The following is a 19775-nucleotide window of genomic DNA, read 5'->3' on the forward strand; positions in this document are numbered from 1 at the left end:
GATAATAATGATGTGATAAGGTAGGTTCATAGATTATAACAAATACAGCACTGCTCTGAGCAGGACGTTGATAACCAGGAGGCTGTGCATGTGTGGGGACAGGGGTGTGTGGGAACTCCAGATTTTCTGCTCAATTTTGCATGAATCTTAAACTACCCTAATGAAAAAAAAAAGGAGAATTGGCATGACATAAATAGTATAATTTCTTAATTTGATAAAGAAGTAAAAGATGTTTTTCTTATTCCAGTGGAATAAACAAAAATAGATATATACAGTAATGTACTACTTAATGAATATTTTCTGAAAAATGCATCATTAGATTTTAATCTAATGATCATAAACTTTAGATTATTAAATTTTCATTTAAAAAATTAAAATTTTTTCATCATGTGAACATCATAGAGTGTACACAAACGTAGCTGGTATAACCAACTACACACCCAGGCTCCATGGTCACTCTCCTGCTCCTAGGCTATAAACCTCTACAGCATGTTACTGTACTCAATACTGTAGACAATTATAACACAATGGTAAGTACTTATGTGTCAAAATATATCTAGACATAGAAGAGTACAGCAAAATAAGACATAAAAGATTAAAAATGCTACACCTGTCTAGGGCACTTACCATGAATCCAGCTTGCAGGACTGGAAGTTGCTCTGGATGAGTCAATGAATAAGTGGCAAGTGAATGTGAAGGCGTCTTGGACATTACTGTACATGACTGCAGTCTTCATAAACACTGTACACTTAGGCTACACTAAATTTTTTTTTAATATTTTTTCTCTTTTCAATAGTAAATTAATGTCATCTATCTTGCTGTAACATTACTTTACAAACTATTTTTTTTTTTTTTTTTGAGATGGAGTCTCACTCTGTCACCCAGGCTGAAGTGCAGTGGCGCGATTTCAGCTCACTGCAAGCTCTGCCTCCAGGGTTCATGCCATTATCCTGACTCAGCCTCCCAAGTAGCTGGGACTACAGGCGCAGGCCACCACTCCCAGCTAATTTTTTGTATTTTTAGTAGAGGTGGGATTTCACCGTGTTAGCCAGGATGTCTCGATCTCCTGACCTCGTGATCCGCCCACCTCGGCCTCCCAAAGTGCTGGGGTTACAGGCGTGAGCCACTGTGCCTGGCCTACAAATATTTTAATATTTTAACTTTTTGACTTTTTTGTAATAACACTTAGCTTAAAACACAAACACACTGTACAGCTGTGCAAAAATATTTTCTTCCTTTATATATTTATTCTGTAAGTTCTTTTCTATTTTTAGATTTATTTACTGATTTTTTTACTTTTTAAACATTTTTTCTTAAAAGCTACGGCACAAACACACATACCAGCTTAGGCCTATATAGAGTGAAGATCATCGATATCACTGTCTTCCACCTTCATATCTTGTCCTACTGGAAGGTCTTCAAGGGTAATAACATGCATAGGGCTATCATCTTCCATGACAACAATGCTTTCTTCTGGAATACCCTCTTCTGAAGGGCCTGCCCGAGGCTGTTTCATAGTTTGTTTTTTTTTTTTTAATAAATGGAAGGAGTACACTCTAAAATACTGATAAAACATATTGCAGAGTAAACACATAAACCAGTAACATAGTTGTTTATCATCATTATCAAGTATTATGTACTGCACATATGTGCTATAATTTTATACAACTGGCAATGCAGTAGGTTTGCTTACAGCAGCATCACCACAAACATGTGAGTAATGTGTTCTGCTAAGATGTTACAATAGCCACGATGTCAATAGGTGATTGGAATCATTCATTTCCAATATAATTTTATAGGACCACCATCCTATATGCAGTCTACTGTTGACCAAAATGTCATTATGGAGTGCATGACTGCATATACAAAAATCTATGGCCTTGAAATTTACATTATTTATATGAGAAGTGATCTCATTGCCATAGATTTCTGCCTTAGGTTCTCTCCAGTCCTGAATAACATCACTTCCCATGACTGGGCTCAGCCCAATGCAGCATCAGCATCTCCTGGGAACTTGGTAGAAATGCAAATTCTCAGGCACTATCCAGTCCCACAGGAAACTCTGAGACTAGGGCCTGGCAATCTGTGTGTTAATAAGCGTTCTGGGTAATTCTAATGCATGCCAAAATCTGAGGACCATTGTTTAAAAGTACAACACCACTGCATTCTCTTGCCAAATCATTCTTACCCTTAGAGTTGAGAGGGACTGTAGAAAGCCAGCTCTCTCATTTCACAAGCATGGAACCACATTTCACAAATCTCAGAGTTCAATCATCTGTAGAAATGGAAAAACAATACCTACTTCAGAAGACTGCTGTGACATTAACTAGTGAGTTCATATAAAATACTGAGAGCCTGGCATATAGACACCCAAGAAGTACTAGCTATTATCATTATCATTGTCACCAAGGTATTTATTGCTACCATTATAATAACCTAGCTTTTTGAAATGGTTCAAGAATATAATTCATAAACTACTTCAGGACAACTTAACTTTGATTTTGTTAACCGCTCTTAAAGTCTTTCTTATGGGAAAGTATTTGTACTTGTCACATTGATATTTACCACACACAGGTTCTCACTGACTAACACAATAGGACCACTAATAATGACATCTTCTCAGCAGGTGTGGAGCATGAGACCGATACTGATGCACCAGCCTCCCTGGATAAGATGCTGAGAGCAGGTGAATAATGGCAGACCTTGTAAACAGGCCCTGAATTATTGGGGAACAGAGAAGTGGATGACAAACAAGCTAAGGAAAATGTTGAAAAGACACTGAAGAAATAGACTGTGTAGAAAAACAAATTTAAGTGTGTGGGCTAGCTGTGGACACCCAAACAGAATGGTTTCTACAACTGAAGGAATAATGAAGAAATGAAGGAATGCCAATCGGGGATGAAAGCATGCATGGCAGAGATTAAAGATGGTCCCTTAACTTCAGTACCTTTAAAAAGTGGGGACATTTAGTGATTTGTTTTAGTCAATGCCAAAACGGCCTTATCAAAATGGTCTCATCAAAATGGCCATGACAAAACAGTATGGACCCAAGTAGGACAGAGTAAGGAAAAGCTTAACCTAGAACAACCACAATGTCCAGTGCAGTTGCCTGGACTCAAGGTCTAGATCAGATTGATATAAGCCATTTCTGTGCTCAATGCTCTTCCCAAGGTTTCCCTGCCTTTCTGGTAGACCTATGTTCTCATGGTCCTTATCGAAATTAATGTAGTTTATAGAATAATAATAATGACTAACACTTGTGTGTATTTTGCTCTGAACCCGGCACTGTCCTCAGAGCTTTAAAGATAACTGACTTAATATTGATAATAGCCTTATAAGAGATAGATATTACTATTAAAGGAAACTGGAGCACAAAGAAGAAAATAACTCCCAAGATAACAGAGCTGATAAGGGTTAGAACTGAGATTCAAGTGCAGACAGTTTGGCCTCAGAGCCCAAGTTCTTGTTCACTGAGCTTTGCTGACTGAATGTTGTTCCATCATATATGTGCTATTTCTATTCTGCACCTTATGAACCCCAAGGTGAAGTAAGTGAAATAGCCCATTCCTTTGATTTATTTTTTTAAAACAAAAAAAATTATCACACAAGGTGTTTTATGTGTAGTAAACTCTATTAAAGGTTTGAGATGATGGATAGAGCAAGTCTGCCTTATGGCAATTAAAACAACTCAAAATCACGTGCCTAAAATACTTTCCTTTTTTTCTGTCTTCACCTTCCAGATTGAATCTGGGGCCTATTTTTTCACACCTTTATAGTCCATTTAACTTAGTTCATAAAGAAAGAAAAAACCAGTTTGTTCCCTAGAATAATTCTGGTACTGACCACTACGAAGGCCATTGTATTTAACCTTGTCACCCAGGCATTCAGAAATTGGAGAAAGCCAATTACAAGAAAAAATTTGCTAAAGGGCTAAGAAGCTTGAATTATACTTACAATAGGCTCTAACACATACCTGGCTCTATCTTAATGCAATATGAAAAGGACTGTTGTTTTTCACAATTTCTTTTTTAATTTTGATTATGCACACATGTCAAGGAACAACAGTGTTAGCAGTAGCAGCACTCAGATACACGGGCCTGAGTAGACACTGGAATGTCTCTTAGAATCCTTGGTGCAGGCAGATAGCATCTTGCTAAAGTATGTTTTGTAAAGGAAATTTGAGCACCCCAGTCAGGGACAGCTTCATAATCACGTGACCCATGCAATTGCACAGGGTCCTGGCCTCAGAGGGGCCCCACGGTTGGCTTTATGCTCTGCTGTCCTTGCCTTGGAATTCTCAATAATCTTTGAATAAGAAGACTTGTATTTTCATCTTGCATTGAGCCCCGAAAATTATGTGGTCTGTGCTGGCCCCAGTGTCTGCCTTGTATCTTTTGTCTGCTAGCCAGCATAATACCTTCTAAATGGACAAGAAGGTGAGACAAAACTGTCAGAAGATGTTAAGCCAAGCAGCATCTCAACTTTATCACAGACTAACTAGAATTTGACTTTGAACAGCATCAGGTACCTTGGTGCTATATCCTCCAAGTATGGCCTGCATATTTCATGCCCATCTGCAAATTGTTACACATTTTCAGGGAGATAAATACAGAAACTTAGAGTGAGTGTTTAGAAACATTTTAACAAGAGATATCATCACAACATCAAAACACATGATCATCTTTCTAGTCATTCATTTTTATTGAGTTGTATAAAAATATGAGTCCATGACAGATGGGGAGAGGGTGGGCATATTGAGGCCCTTGCCACAGATCTTTTGAAAAGCACTGCCCAATTTCCAACTAAAAGTAAGAAACAGGTAGAGTACAAGATACCTGAAGACAGAAACTCTAAATGAAATATCAGAGAAAGATGTTGCATATAGGAGTATGGGCTTCTGGGTCATGAGACATCCTGTAGAGATTTTCAAAATGAACAAAACATCTAAAAAATTTTAGAAACTCTCTTTTGCCTAACAGTTACCACAGAAAACATACTTTCTTGGAAAATCTTCTTGATGATCTTAAATTAAAATTACACTCTTTGAATTCAATCGTAGGTCAACAGTAGTTTTGTATTTCTTGCCATTTTCTGTGCAGAATGACACATTAGCAAGTGGTATGCCATCTCAGACCTGGCTTTTCCACACTTCCTGGGAGCCTAACTACACTCAGAGATTGTTTACTACCATGATGGGCTGGTCCTGGTTAAAGATTGCACACTTTATCTTCTCTGGAACTTAATCAATTTTATAGATTACATTTGCTTTCCCTCTCAGTGGAATATGGCTCTTAGCTTACGTTTAATATAAGTTATGTATATTGGGATCTAGATGTTTGCCTACATTCAAATTAGGATGCCAATACCGTTTACCTTCTCTTCCTCTTCTGGGCTTTTTAAGTCTTTTTTTAAGTCTACGTAGAAGGGTTTTTTTTGTTTTGTTTTTTTCTACCCAGCAGATACGAAGAGGCAGGGTAATAACTAGGGCTTATCAAATTGTTGCTATTGAATTACAATAGCAAAACTGGCAAAATACTATCTGCTTACACCAAGGATCATTCCATGAAACAATCCCACAAAACCTATCCTTGCATCTACTAAGAGGTAGTTGTCGAGTTTGTTCATATCATTACACCCTCGGGAGAAATCCCTACCTGTCCTTATTACAAGCAATAGTTAAGTTTTCCCTACCCAATTAGTCTCTTTCTATGTCATAGATGCTGTAAGTTGTGGAAGTGATCAAGTGGCTTTCTCTTTCTTTTTGGCTGGTAAGACACCAATTAGTACAAATCTATAGTCCCTTTGTACAAACACCATAGGATTTTATGGAAGGTTTTTACATTCATTGTGTTCTTAACGCCATGTCATATTCCTCTCCAGCTTGTCTTCTCTCTTTGCCTACTTATAATTTATATTATATCTTATTGTAAAATATCTCAGTTGGCATTGAAAGAGACTGTCAGGTAAAGAGAGAAAGGAGAAAGCAGAAATGTGACACCGATCAGGGGAAAAGGGAGAATAGGAAAGAAGGAAGGAAAGGAGGGAGGGAGGGAGGGAGAAAATAAAAAAGGGAAAGAGTAAGACAAGCAAGGGAAAAGGCCCTGAGCTTGTGGTAAGAAGCTAAAATGAAAGTCTCCAGAATTCAAATAGTGAGCTGTCCATAGAAAAGAAAGTATAAATTATTATAGGCTGGATTTAATATAAAAATCATTTCAAAGCTAAAATCTGAGAACTGCTCTCCAACTGCACTGTTCGCTGTCTATTGCTATTAAACTATATCCAAGTATAAATGTGACAAGAGTTGGAGTGAAGTTTTCCCTGTTGTCTCAAAAGCTTGGCTAAAGCCTCAAATCTAAGGACTAAATTTGACTATTATTCCCCTCCCCTTTCAAAAAAATGTTCTTGCTACATGCCTACAGGACTTACTAAGAGGTTGCCAAACTGGATCTTTGACTACCAAGTCCATCAGCCAACACCAATGTGGAGCAGCTGAAAATGCAATGGAGGAGAGTTTTCTTGAAAGACACTAGAAAGAGCAGAGGGCACATTAGTGTTTTCTCTCACTTTTTCCATGTGATGCTTCTCCTACACACACTGATATGGTTTCGATCTGTGCCCCCACCAAATCTCATGTCATAATTCCCAGTGTTGGAGGCCTGGTGGGAGGTGATTGGATCATAGTTGAATGCTATTCCTCTTGGTGCTATTGTCGCAATAGCGAATTCTCCTGACATCTGGGTGTGTGGCACCTTCCCCCGGTCCCTTCCTCCTGTTCTGGCCATAAGAAGTGCCAGCTTCCCCTTCGCCCTCTCCCATGATTGTAAGTTTCCTGAGGCCCACCCCTAGAAGCCAAGCAGATGCCAGCATCATGCTTCCTGTACAGCTTGTGGAACCATGAGCCAATTAAGCCTCTTTTCTTTATAAGTTACCCAGTCTCAGGTATTTCCTTATAGCAGTGCAAGAACAGACTAATACACACACACACACACACACACACACACACACACACACACACACACCCCAAACCAAGACAAGAAGGCTCAGAGGGAAGCTCTCATAGAGATCAGGGTTACTTTCTACAAGAGGAGATTGGTACTTCAGCCCCCAGCTGGATATTGGCTGAGGTTTGAATATTGGGTAACCTGCCCTTTTAAAGAAGTCTTGGAGGCTGGGTGTGGTGGCTCATGCCTATAATCCCAGTACTCGGGAGGCCAACGTGGGAGGATCTCTTGAAGTCAAGAGTTCAAGATGAGCCTGTACAACACAGCAAGACTACAATCTCTTAAAAAAAATAAATAAATAAAAGTCTTGGGAGAGCCTAACATGTTGGCTTGTGTCTCCATGGGTTGTGACTATACATGAAGATAGACCCTGATGGCTGCCTTGACTCAGAGAAGTCTGAGGGTGGGACACTGGCTACAGGCAGCTACAGCAGGGGGTGAGGAGAGAGGGCAGCAGTGGAGGTGACCCGCTCTTCCACAGCTTTCCTTCAGACCAAGCAGAAACTGCAGAAGGTACCTAGGCTCTAGCCATCTTGAAGGGATCCCATTGGAGAGGGTTTCCCACCAGTTGGAGGAAACCCCAAAGGTAGATCTCTGTTACAGGAAAGGAGGAAGTTTCAGAGAGGTGAACAAGAGGAAGCTTCACCTGTGTGAGGGACTTGCAGTGAGGATGCCTTCAGAGAGGCCTCTCCAGAGAACCCACACATGCACCTAGCAAAAGAGCAAGCGGTGAGTATCTGCCACAGACAGGGTGCAGGCAGCCTGACCAGTCAGTTCACAGCAGGCAGGCAGGAGGCCCGTGCTCCTTTTCCTCTGATGTCTGAAGGGCAGAAGCCAGCCTGGTTCAGGCCTCACCTGGGGAGCAGGGTTGTGCCTTTGAATTCAGTGATGGTTTCATTTTTTAATTTTAATTAAACATTTTCATAGCTAAAAAAAAAAAAGACTGTTCTAATACTAAAAGTAACCACAAAAGCAATGGGATCTTTGGGTCCTGAGAAGGGATATCTAACAGATAGTGGAGAAAATAATGCTTTTTCCTGATATGTACCCTCTCTGGTCCAGCTGATTCAATAAATCTTTTATATGACTTTAAGAATTTTTATTCCAAATGGAAAACAAAACAACACGCCTTTCCCCCTCCAAAAAAAAAAAAAAAAAGAAAGAAAGAAAAAAAAGCCTGAGATACCTAGTAATATAAAGTACTGGCTGGGCACAGTGGCTCATGCCTATAATCCAAATGTTTTGGGAGGCTGAGGGAGGAGGACCACTTGAGCCCAGGAGTTCAAGACCAGCCTGTGCAACATAGAAAGACCCTAGCTCCACAAACATGTAAAACAAATTAGCCAGGCATGGTGGTGCACACCTGCAGTCTCAACTAGTCAGGAGGCTGAGAAATGTGGATGGCTTGAACCCAGGAGTTTGAGGCTGCAGTAAGGTATGATTGCACCACTACACTCCAGCCTGGGCAACAGAGCAAAACCTCGTTTCTAAAAAAATAAAAATAAGGTACTCTCATTTGTTTCAGAACACTTACAAGATGTTTTAATTAAAAATTAAATTGATAATATCATCTCAGACCTTAATTTTTCCCTTTCTCAGATAATAATTGACCTTCCCTATTATACCCTCTTTCTTCGTCTTTTCCAGATGCTCTTGTTTTTCAACTTCCCTTTTTCTAATTTGTTTAATCAGAGTAAAAGAAAAAAGTGGGGTGAGGGGGCAAATAACAGAGGCAGGAATGTGTAAGCTTCAGAAAAAAATAGTATAATTTCTAAATTCTTAGAGTATGGCTGTTATAATAACCCACCTATGGAAACATTTTCATGCAACGATGAACTCGTTTGATTTCTATATCTCGCGCCTTGCTTGAAGGAAGGCATTCCCCGAGAACAGAAGATCTATATGCCATCTATCCACGGTAACTTAGAGTACATCACTTTCGAGAATACAGCTTCAGGAAATCAGCTCTCGCCAAGCTTCTTTCTCAATAGTGCCTCATTTTCTTGCTGCAACCAACAGTGCCAAACATTTTGCCAATTTTATACAAAATTCTCCACTAAGAAATCCTAACTCATTTGCAAATTGCTTTCATAACTATCCTTTAAATTGGACCTTTGAATTTCTCTCCACAAAATCAAGTTTTCATAATGAATATAGTTTATTTTCTTTCCCAATGACTCCTCCAAAAATCTCTGCACACAGGCTATTTTAGTTCAGTTGAAACAGGTGGCTGGAGTCAGAAAAACTGTGCCTGAGTCTCCAGTCCATTGAAACACATTTCCTCCCTGGCAGCAGCTGCCCTTCTGAGCATATTTAAACTGTGAATCCTTCCCACATACGATACAATTAGTCAAAGTGACTGCTTTTACATAAATGCATGTAAAACCTAGAATATACAATTAAAATTAGACAATGATTGGTCAGTAAATCAATTTTGGTAGACTGTAGGTGAGCCTAATTGGTGAAGATCTTTGAACCTACAAATTGTTCCAGAAATAGTTTTATACACATTTTCTGACACTTTTCTAGTTACATTTGCTATGTCACAAATTGTCACAGAACTTAGTATCTTTAAACAACTGTTTTATCTTGTGCAGCATTGTGTGCAATGGAAATGGAGGGAGGGCTTGGCTGGGCAGCTCTCACTTGGGGTCTCTCAGGAGGGCATAGTGAGAGTGGGGTGTAGCTGGGACTCAGCTGAACGCTCTCCTGCACTGGTCATCCAAGATGGCTTCCTCCTAGGGCTTGTGGTTGAAGCTGACTGTTGCTGGGCATTCCGCTGGAGCTGACCATAGCACCTACATGTAGCATCTCCAGTGTGGAGTTCTAGCTAGAGGCTTACGTGGTGTCTGCTTCCCCCAGAGCAAACATCCCAAGTAAAGCTGGAGGAAGTTGCATGGCCTTTTTTGAACTAGCCTCAAAAGTCACCATTGTTGCTGCCACTGCATTGTTGGTTGCAAGGTAGTTACTAAGGTTGGGCCAGGTTGCACAGGACAGGACACAGACCCCCACCTTTCCATAGGAGGAATGTCCAAAAATGGGAAGTCATGTTTTAAAACCGCCACGTTGTAATTCACTTATTATAATTATAATGAAATTATCCTTCTTCTTCCTGCACACTAAGTCCCCCCCACCCCCCCCCACACACAAGAAAACTTCTGAAATTACACTACCCTGTAAAAATCCTGACTGAAATGTAAAGGTTTTTTTTGTTTGTTTGTTTTTGTTGTTTGTTTGTTTGTTTGTTTGTTTGTTTTTTTGAGACGGAGTCTCGCTCTGTCGCCCAGGCTGGAGTGCAGTGACGTGATCTCGGCTCACTGCAATCTCTGCTTCCTGGGTTCACGCCATTCTCCTGCCTCAGCCTCCCAAGTTGGCTGGGGCTACAGGCGCCCGCCACCACGCCCAGCTAATTTTTTTTGTATTTTTCGTAGAGACGGGGTTTCACCGTGTTAGCCAGGAGGGTCTCGATCTCCTGACCTCGTGATCCACCTGCCTTGGCCTCCCAAAGTGCTGGGATTACAGGCGTGAGCCACCACTCCCAGCCCTGAAACGTAAAGTTTTTGAAAGTACAAGATTTAGTTGTTTGGTTTAAAGCAAACATTTTCACTTCTCAGGGAAAAAAGTCCGAGGGTATTTTGGCTATTTTCACCTGGATAGTACTGATGGAATTTAAAAATTTTTTATTGGCTTTAACATCGTTTCACAGAGACTGAGAAGTCTCTATGAGTAATTCAACTAATAAATTTGATTCTAAGCCAAGGTTTGATTAGCATTTTGACATCACCCATCAAACAAATCTTTTCAAAGAGCGAACGTTCCATTCTATTAATTACAAAATAATGAAATCTCTTGGCTCCTGACCATCCAAAGGTTATTTCAGGGCATCTCTTCCCTTTTGTAATGTGTAAGGTACTCAAATGTCATTGTGAGTGGAGGACTGAGAGGAGATGGAAGCTAATCAGAGCTTTTTTTCCCTCAAGCACTTGAGTGCTTGAGTACTCAGGCACTTGAGTATACTGAGTATACTCAGTACTCAGTATACTCAGTACTCAGGCACTTGAGTATACTGAGGATTTTCAGTAAGGTGAATACATGGTCTTTTCAGTGGAACTTCTAAGTGTGGGGACATTGCTAAAATTTACTTCCATCAAGAAGAAACTCCATACCACCTTTCCTGCCCCACTTGTCCTTTATGTGGTTCGAATATGAAAATATTCTAAACTTATTCATTTATTTATCTCTCTCTCCTACTAAATCATAAACTTACATGGTGGCAGAAATTGAGCTTTAGTTATCTTTTCATCTCTGATGGCTGGAACATAAAAGATGCTTTAAAAACATTGGAATATTGTATTATTTGTTTTTCCTTGTAAAGGCAGTGTTTCTGAAGTCTTTAGAAAGTTATATATACACATTCCTTATCTAAAAGAATGCTGACTACTACAAGTTTCCAGACTTTCCAATGAATTTGTTAACCTACTGTGTTGGTGCAAAAGTAATTGCTGGTTTTGCCATTACTTTTATGGCAAAAACAGCAATTACTTTTGCATCAACCTGATAGATAAGTGGTTTTCAATCCTGAGGCACATTGAAGGCCCTAAAAAAATCCAACTCTCAATCCCAGGAAACCTAATTTTAATTGGCCTGTAGTGTGGCCCAATCTTTTTTTTGTTTTGTAACATCTTACAAAAATGTAGTACGCTTGTTAAAACAAAGAAATAAACATTGGTACAAAACCCTTAACAAAACTACAGATGGTTATTCAAATTTCACCAGTTTTTCCGGGAATGACCTTTTTCTGTTCCAGGGTCTAATTTGCGATCCCACATTGCATTTAGTTTCTTCTTGCTCTCCCCAATCCGTGACAGCTCTCATTCTTTCCTTGTCTTTCATGACATTATACTTTTGAAGAGCTCCTGTCACTTGTTTTGTAGAATGTTCCTTGATTTGGGTTTCTCTAATGTTCTCTTACTATTATATTAAAGTTTCTAATTTTTTGCTAGAATACTACAGAAATGATGTGCCCTTCTTTGTACATTCTATCGGTGGATACCTTGTGTCAATATGTCTTATTATTGGTGATACTAATTTTGATGACTTGGTTAAAGTGATGTCTGCTAGGTTTCTCCACTGCAACAATACTAGTTTCACCTTTGTAATTAATAAATATCTTACAGAAAATACTTTGAGACTATGCAAATATCCTTTTCCTTCTCAAACATTAAAACTGACTTGAGCCTGTATCAGCAGATCTTGCATGCAAAAACTCTTACCATAGTGTTCTACTGGTGATTTTCTATTTCCTTCATTTCTTCTATGTTTATTAATCAGAACCTTCTATGAGGGAAAACTTTCTCTTCTCTCTCATTTGTTTATTTATTTATGTCAGTATGGACATACGGATCATATTTTTATAGCTCCAAGGTGATTCTAATTTATTCTCAAGATTGAAAACCACTGCTAAGTGGTCTTTGAACCTAGTTAATGATGTGGTGTCTCTACTCTGTCTGGTAACACGATGGTCTTGTTTTGTTTTTTGTTTTTTCAATATGTGTTATTTATTTATTTTTATTTTTTTATGTGTTATTTATATTACCTGTTTCTATCGTTAACTGAGTGTATCTCTCCTTTGCCACAGATAAACTTCGCCACACCCTAAAATATCATAAGTCAGAACACTTGTACCTCTAAATTTCTGGGTCTAACCCCAAATTCATAACTGTTTACCTAGACTACTTTACATTTACTAAAGTAAGCTTTGATTTCAGCACAAACTCAAATGCTATAATACCCGCACCTCAAACATATCGTGCCACCTCCTTTTGATATTCACTAGCCTCTTAGCCAATCAGTTGTGTGTTGGTTAATAATTTCCATCTTACGTTCCCTAGCATCACAAGATATTATGAAATTTGGAGCTTCTTGTATAGAGATATTTTTGTATCATTACCCTTGTTATCTGTTCTTCACTTCACCGCATTTAGTAGATGTTCTATTCCCTTGCTATTCAAAGTGCGCTACTCAAAGACCAATGTATTAGCATCACCTGGATGCTTGTTAGCAATGCAGAATCTCAGGACCCACCCCAAACCTACTGAATCAAAATAGAAATTGGTGCTTCACGCCAATAATTCACGAACTTATATATATATATAACTTATATATATATAAGTTATATATGTAAGTTATATATATATATATATAACACATATATATATATATATATGAATAACCAGGGGATCTTACTGAAATACAGATTTTGATATTAGGTATGGAATTGGGGCTAGATATTGAGGTGATGCTGTTGGTCCCGGGCCCACACTTAGAATGCAAAAATCTGGTCCAGTCACTCCCAAAGTATCATCTGGAATAGCATCTTCAGCATCATCTGAGAAATTTTAAAAATGTAAATTCTTGGGCTAATTCCCAGAACTACTGGATCAAAAGTTCTGTGAGTGGTAGTCAGTAATCTATGTTTCAACAAGCCAATAAGATGTCAGATGATTATGATGCTTGCTAAATTTGAGAACATTGGTCTAATCCATTGATCTCATACTTGACTGTACATTAGAATCACCTGGGAAGCATTTTTACAAAACAAAACAAAACAAAACAAAAAAAAAACACTGATGCCTGGTTCTTTTACTGAGAGATTCTTTAAAGTGAACACAAGCCATGTTCACTTTAAGTGTTGACTATTTACCAAGCTAGATCATATTCTAAGCCATAAAACGAGTCTCAAGAAATTCAAAAGAATTTACATCATACAAAACATGTTCTCTGCCTACAGTATAATTGAATGAGAAATCACTAACAGAAAACAAATTCGGAAAATTCCCTAACATTTAGAAACCAAATCCACATGTATATAACCCATGAAACAAAAGAGAAATTAGTTTAAAGTAAAGGAAAATAAAGACACAATAGATCAAAACTTGTAAGATTCAGGAAAAGCAGTACTAAAAGGGAAATGTATGGTACTGAACACCTATATTAGAAAAGAAGAAATGCTTCAAATCAAAGTTCCTGTCTTCCATCTGAAAAAAAAAAACTAGAAAAAGAATAAATTAAATCTAAAAATAGTCAAAAGAAACAAAACAATAAAGATTAGAGCCAAAATCAACAAAATATAAAATAAGAAAAAAAAGAGAAAAATCAATTAAACCAAAAGCTAATTTATTGAGAACAGAAACCTCTGACTAGATTGATTAGACATTGATAAACCTTACACCAGACTGATCAGGGACAAAAGAGAGAAGACACACCTTACCAAAAAACAGAAATGAGAAAGGTGATATCACTATGATTTATACAGATATTATGAGGAGAATAATAAAATATTGTAACCAATTTTACATTAATACATTCAACAAATTCAATGAAATGAACAAATGTCTCAAAAGACACAAACTACCAAAGTTCATTCAAGTAATAAATAACCTGATAGCCTTATGTCTATGAAAGAATTTTAATTTGTAGTAAAAAAAATCTCTCTTTTCTCACTAAAAAAATTCCAGACTTATGATTTCACAGGCGAATTCTACCAGACATTCAAGGAAGAAACAATGAAACTGCCTTTGCAAAATTTGTTTCACTGAGACAGTGAAACAGATCTAACTTAATTGACTCCATCTTGCTTCTAACCTCCAAGCTGTCCTTGTTCATTCCTGGACATAGGCTGAACTAACTTTGGGAGAAACTTAGTTTATAGTTTATAGTTTAAAACAAAGATAACAGCCTTTTCCCAAGGCAGATCTCCTTCTTGCCTGGGGACTAGATTGTCTTTATAGGACTAACATTAGCCACAGGATTAGAAATTGTGGTTTAGGAGTCAGGCAGCTGGAGGCTACAAGATTCTGACCCTCCCTCAACTGCTCTTAACATTAGTGCTTCAGGTATTTTGCAGACCCTGCACTTGATGGACAAGCTGGCACTACCCAGATGGATTAAATGGCTCATCTGATATTGTTGCCCCCACCCAGAAACTGACTCAGTGCAAGACAGCCTGGAGTCCCCGTGATTTCATTACTGACCCATCAGCAGTCCTGGCTCACTGGCTTCTCCCCACTGACTTTTTCCTTAAAATCTCTGATCCCCTAATGCTCCAGGAGACTGATTTGGGTGGTGTCCATCACAGCCAGCCCTATGTGGATAACTCTTTCTCTATTGCAATTCCCCTGTCTTGATAAATTGACTATGTCTAGGCAGTGGGCAATGTGAACCCACTGAGCGGCTACAATAATATAAATTTGATATAAATGCTTCCAGAAAAGCTGAGGAGGAAGCACTACTTTAACAACTTATTCTATTAATATAAGTTTAGCACCACTCTGATACTAAAACCAGACAAGGAAATTACAGGAAAACTACAGACCAGCATCAGTCATCAGCATAAATATTAAAAGTCTTAAAATTTTAGCAAACTGGGTTATCCAAAATTATGTAAAAAGAATAATGCAACATAGCCAACTAGGCATTACCTCAGGAATGTGAGGTTGGCTTAATAAGAAAATTCAGTCAATGTAATTCATTACATTATTAGAAAAATCATATTATCATCTCAATAGATGTAGAGAAAGAATTTGACAAAATTCAACACCTATTTCTGATAAAAAGTCTCAGAAAACTATGACTAGAAAGGAACTTTCTCAACCTAACTAAAAAGGGACAATTGAAGGAAAAAAAGATGACTTAATACTTAAATGGTAAAAAACGAAAAGCTTTCCCTCTAGGGTCAGGAACAAGGCTGTCATCATTTCTATTCAAAATTGTAGTAAAGATTCTTTCCAGCATAATAAGGCAAGAAAAAGACAAATGGCATCAATATTGGAGTGAAGGAAGTTAAAGCTGTCTTTATTAGAAAACAACATAATTTCTATGTAGAAAATCCTACAAAACCTATAAAAAAACTGGTAGAATTAATAAATTATTTTAGCAAGGTTACAGACTAAAAGATCAGAATACAAAAATAAATTATAATTTGCATATACTAACAATGAATAATCAGAAATTGAAATTCAGAAAAACAGTATTTACAGTAACATCACAAATATGAAATATTTTGGAATAAATTTAACAAATGATATGTGAGACTTGAACATTGAAAATGATAAAACATTGCTGAAAAAAATTAAATAAATCATAAATAAATGAAGACTCATACCACATACCACATTTATATATTGAAAGAATATTATTAATATTTGATCTATATATTCAATACAATGATAATCAAAATTCTAGAAGCCCTTTTCTTTGACAAGCAGACTCTAAAATGTATATGAAAATTCAAAGACCCCTGAAAGGCAAAATTTTTTTAAGAAAAATAAAGATGGAGGACTTACGCTACCAGATTTCAAGGTTTATTATAAAGCTATGGCAATCAAGACAGTGTGGCATTGGTACAAAAGTAGGCAAATAGATCAATGCAACAGAAAAGAGTTTAGAAATTAACCCACATGTTTATAATTAATTGATGTTCAACCAAGTGACCAATATAATTCAGCAAGAGAAAGGACAATCTGTTTGGCAAATGGTTCTGGAAAAACTAGACCTCAATACAGAAAAAAAATAAATACACCTTGACCTTTTCCTGACAATTAATTCAAATACATCATAGAGCTACATACAGGAGCAAAATTATTCAACTTCTAGTATTTAAAAAAAAAAAAACAGAAGAAACTCCTAGTGTCCTTGAGTGTGGCAAAAGCACAAATCATAAAAGAAAAACTCAATAAACTGGACTTTAGCAAAGTTAAAAACTTTTAACAGAGTGGGAGAAACTATTTGCAAGACATATAGCTGACAATAAAGTTTCATCTAGAATTATATTGAAAAACTCTTCCTACTCAAAAATAAAAGGACAAATGATCCAATCTTTAAAAAATTGAACAGACACTTTACCAAAGAATATATATGATTAGCAAAGAAACACATGAATATATGCTCAACATCATTTGTCATTAACAAAATACATATTAAAACTATAATAAGACACCAGTATGTACCTGTTAGAAATGGCTAAAATTTAAAAGACTAACCATACCAAATGTTGGCAAGGATGTGGAGGAACTGAAATAATATTTAATGCTGATAAAAATGTAAAAGGGTTAGCCACTTTGGAAAAATGTTTGTCAGATTCTTAAAACTTAAGCATCCATTTACTTAATTCTATTTTTACACATTTATGCAAAAACATAAGGAAGGCGTGTCTGTCTCTACAAAGATTGTACATGAATGTTCACAGCAGCTTTATTTGTAATAGTCATGACTCAAATGTCCATTAATAAGTGAATTGATAAATTATGTTTTTTCCATACAATGGGATACTACTCAGCAATATTTTTTAAATGAGCTTTTGACACATGTAACTTCTTTCTGATGAAAGAAGAGAGACCAAATAGAGTATATACTGCATGATTCTATTTATATACAATTCTAGAAAGTGCAGGCCAATCTATAGTGGCAGAAAGCAGATGAATTGTTTCCTAGAAAGAGCAAGGAGGGGCAGGAGGAAGAGATTATCAAGGAGCATGCGAAAAACGTATGGATATATTTATTATCTTGATTGTGATTATGGTTTCATAAGTGTATACGTATGTCAAAATTTATTGTATGTTAATTACATCTCAATAAAGCTGTTTTAAAAATTATAAAAAATCGAAACCATACACCCACATATATAATGAATATAGATTTTAAAACAACAATAAATCTAATGCCTGGAGCTCTTACCCAGAAATTTGGATTTCATTGATAAGTGGTATGACCTAGATATCAAGATTTTTTTTTTTTTTTTTTTTGCAGTGCAGTGGCGTAATCTCGGCTCACTGCAAGCTCCACCTCCCGGGTTCACACCATTCTCCTGCCTCAGCCTCCCGAGTAGCTGGGACTACAGGCACCCGCCACCACGCCCAGCTAATTTTTTTGTTTCACCACGTTAGCCAGGATGGTCTCGATCTCCTGACCTCGTGATCCGCCCACCTCGGCCTCCCAAAGTGCTGGGATTACAGGCGGGAGCCACCGCGCCTGGCCAATATCAAGATTTTTAAAGAACTCCCTAAATGATTCTTATCTGCAGCAAAATTTAAGAACCACTATCCTATTCCATGACCCTAATCTGCATCTGCAGTCCTGAAAAGCCCTCACCTAAATTAATGCCCGTAGTTGCCAGGGAACCATGTTGGAAAATGTGAGTAGGCAACGTAAATCCATCCTCACTTCAAGACAACAACCTGAAGCACCTAATATCGACAGCCAATCAGTAGTATATCATCTTTGTAAAATGAAGGATAACTTTATATTTTAAAAGTGTGCCTCTGAAAGTTCAGTGCAAGTTCTGACAACTGAAAAATATGTAACCATAGCTGCAGAATATAAGAAATAAATAATTCAGAAAATGAAGCTTTCTAGCTGGACATGGTGGCTCACACCTATAATTCCAGCTATTCAGGAGGCTGTGGTGGAAGGATCTATTGAGCCCAGGAGTTTAAGGCTGCAGTAAGCTGTGATCACACCCCTGCACTCCAGCTGGGCCGACAGAGAAAGAACCTGTTCCAACTCCACCTTCCATCCTCCACCTAAAATTAAGTTTTCTGACAAGCCCTGCTGAACAGGGAAGGTGAAAGGTACACGAGAAGGTAGAAAATGTAAAAAGGAAAAACTTCAGAAGTTCTGGACAATGGATCAGGAAGTAAAGGAAGTTAACACCTCAAATCATCGCTCTTAAAAGTATCCTGTGTCAATAAAAGATTGTTTACTTTTTCGTATTTGGTGCTTTCTATATTTTTTTCTATTGAATAGTTTTTAATGTGGTTTTATTTTTTAATATGCCTGTTTTATTGTTCCTTTCTTCAAAAAGATATCTGGAATTATTTTCCTTCTTCTTATCAGCCGTGCAAATAATTGCGCAGTCTTATGTTTTGGTTTATTGGTTTATTAATTTTAAGGATTTAAGGCTTCTTTTTGAACTCATTTTACTATAAGAATACTTACATTCCTTTTCACCAACTTCTGCTTATTCAAAGATGTGAAGAAATTAGTTCACTGTGCTCAATCCTCAGCTGTTTTCTTCCAGCAACTCTGATAAGTCCCTGGAGAATTCCTTTAGGAACAAGAAAAGAGACAGAAATTGTTGCTTTCAGTCATCTGTCCCTCCCTAACACCAGCTAACACTTGTCCTGAATTCCACTGAAATATTTTGCAGATAATGATAAATCTATGCAACTCTTCTAAGTGCTTGGTGTCCTTGCTATTTTATAAAGGCGAGAACTCAATAGGAAAAGAAGAGCATTTCCAGATCATGTTTGATCTTCAAACCAATGTGCAAAAATTAAAGGTGCTAAAATCCCAAAATTTTGTATAAGGAAAAATTTCAACTTCTTTTATTAGAAATTGCAAAAATGGGCTAGGCACAGTGGCTCATACCTGTAAACTCAGCACTTTGGGAAACCGAGGTGAGAGAATCACTTGATCCCGTGAGTTTGAGACCAGCCTGGGCAACATGGTAAGACCCTCAACCTCTACAAAAAAAAATTTTTTTTTTAATTAGCAGGGCATAGTGGCATACATCTGTGGTCCCAACTATTCAGGAGGCTGAGGTGGGAGGATTATTTCAGCCCAGGAAGTCAAGGCTGTAGTGAGCCGTGATCATGCCACTGTACTCCAACTTGGGTGACAGAGAAAGACCCTGTTTCAGAAAAAGAAAAAAGAAAGAAATGGCAAAAATGCAGGTTTGTTTTACAGTTCTTTATAGCTGTGATACTATTTAACTGC

The 19775-nt window shown here is 37.5% G+C and overlaps 1 long non-coding RNA gene across 1 annotated transcript; it reads right to left on the reverse strand.

The window, feature by feature from the left end:
• Positions 1–17: 17 nt before the first annotated feature.
• On the reverse strand, positions 18–19101 carry LOC131382867 (uncharacterized). The gene is made up of 3 exons (XR_009212456.1): positions 18996–19101; positions 2189–2275; positions 18–157 (listed from the first exon to the last, which is right to left on the reverse strand). It is a non-coding gene; the product is annotated as an uncharacterized LOC131382867 (long non-coding RNA).
• Between the last annotated feature and the right edge of the window lie 674 nt (positions 19102–19775).

This window comes from Hylobates moloch, unplaced genomic scaffold (assembly GCF_009828535.3).
Source record: "Hylobates moloch isolate HMO894 unplaced genomic scaffold, HMol_V3 SCAFFOLD_2, whole genome shotgun sequence".
NCBI classification, from domain to species: domain Eukaryota; kingdom Metazoa; phylum Chordata; class Mammalia; order Primates; family Hylobatidae; genus Hylobates; species Hylobates moloch.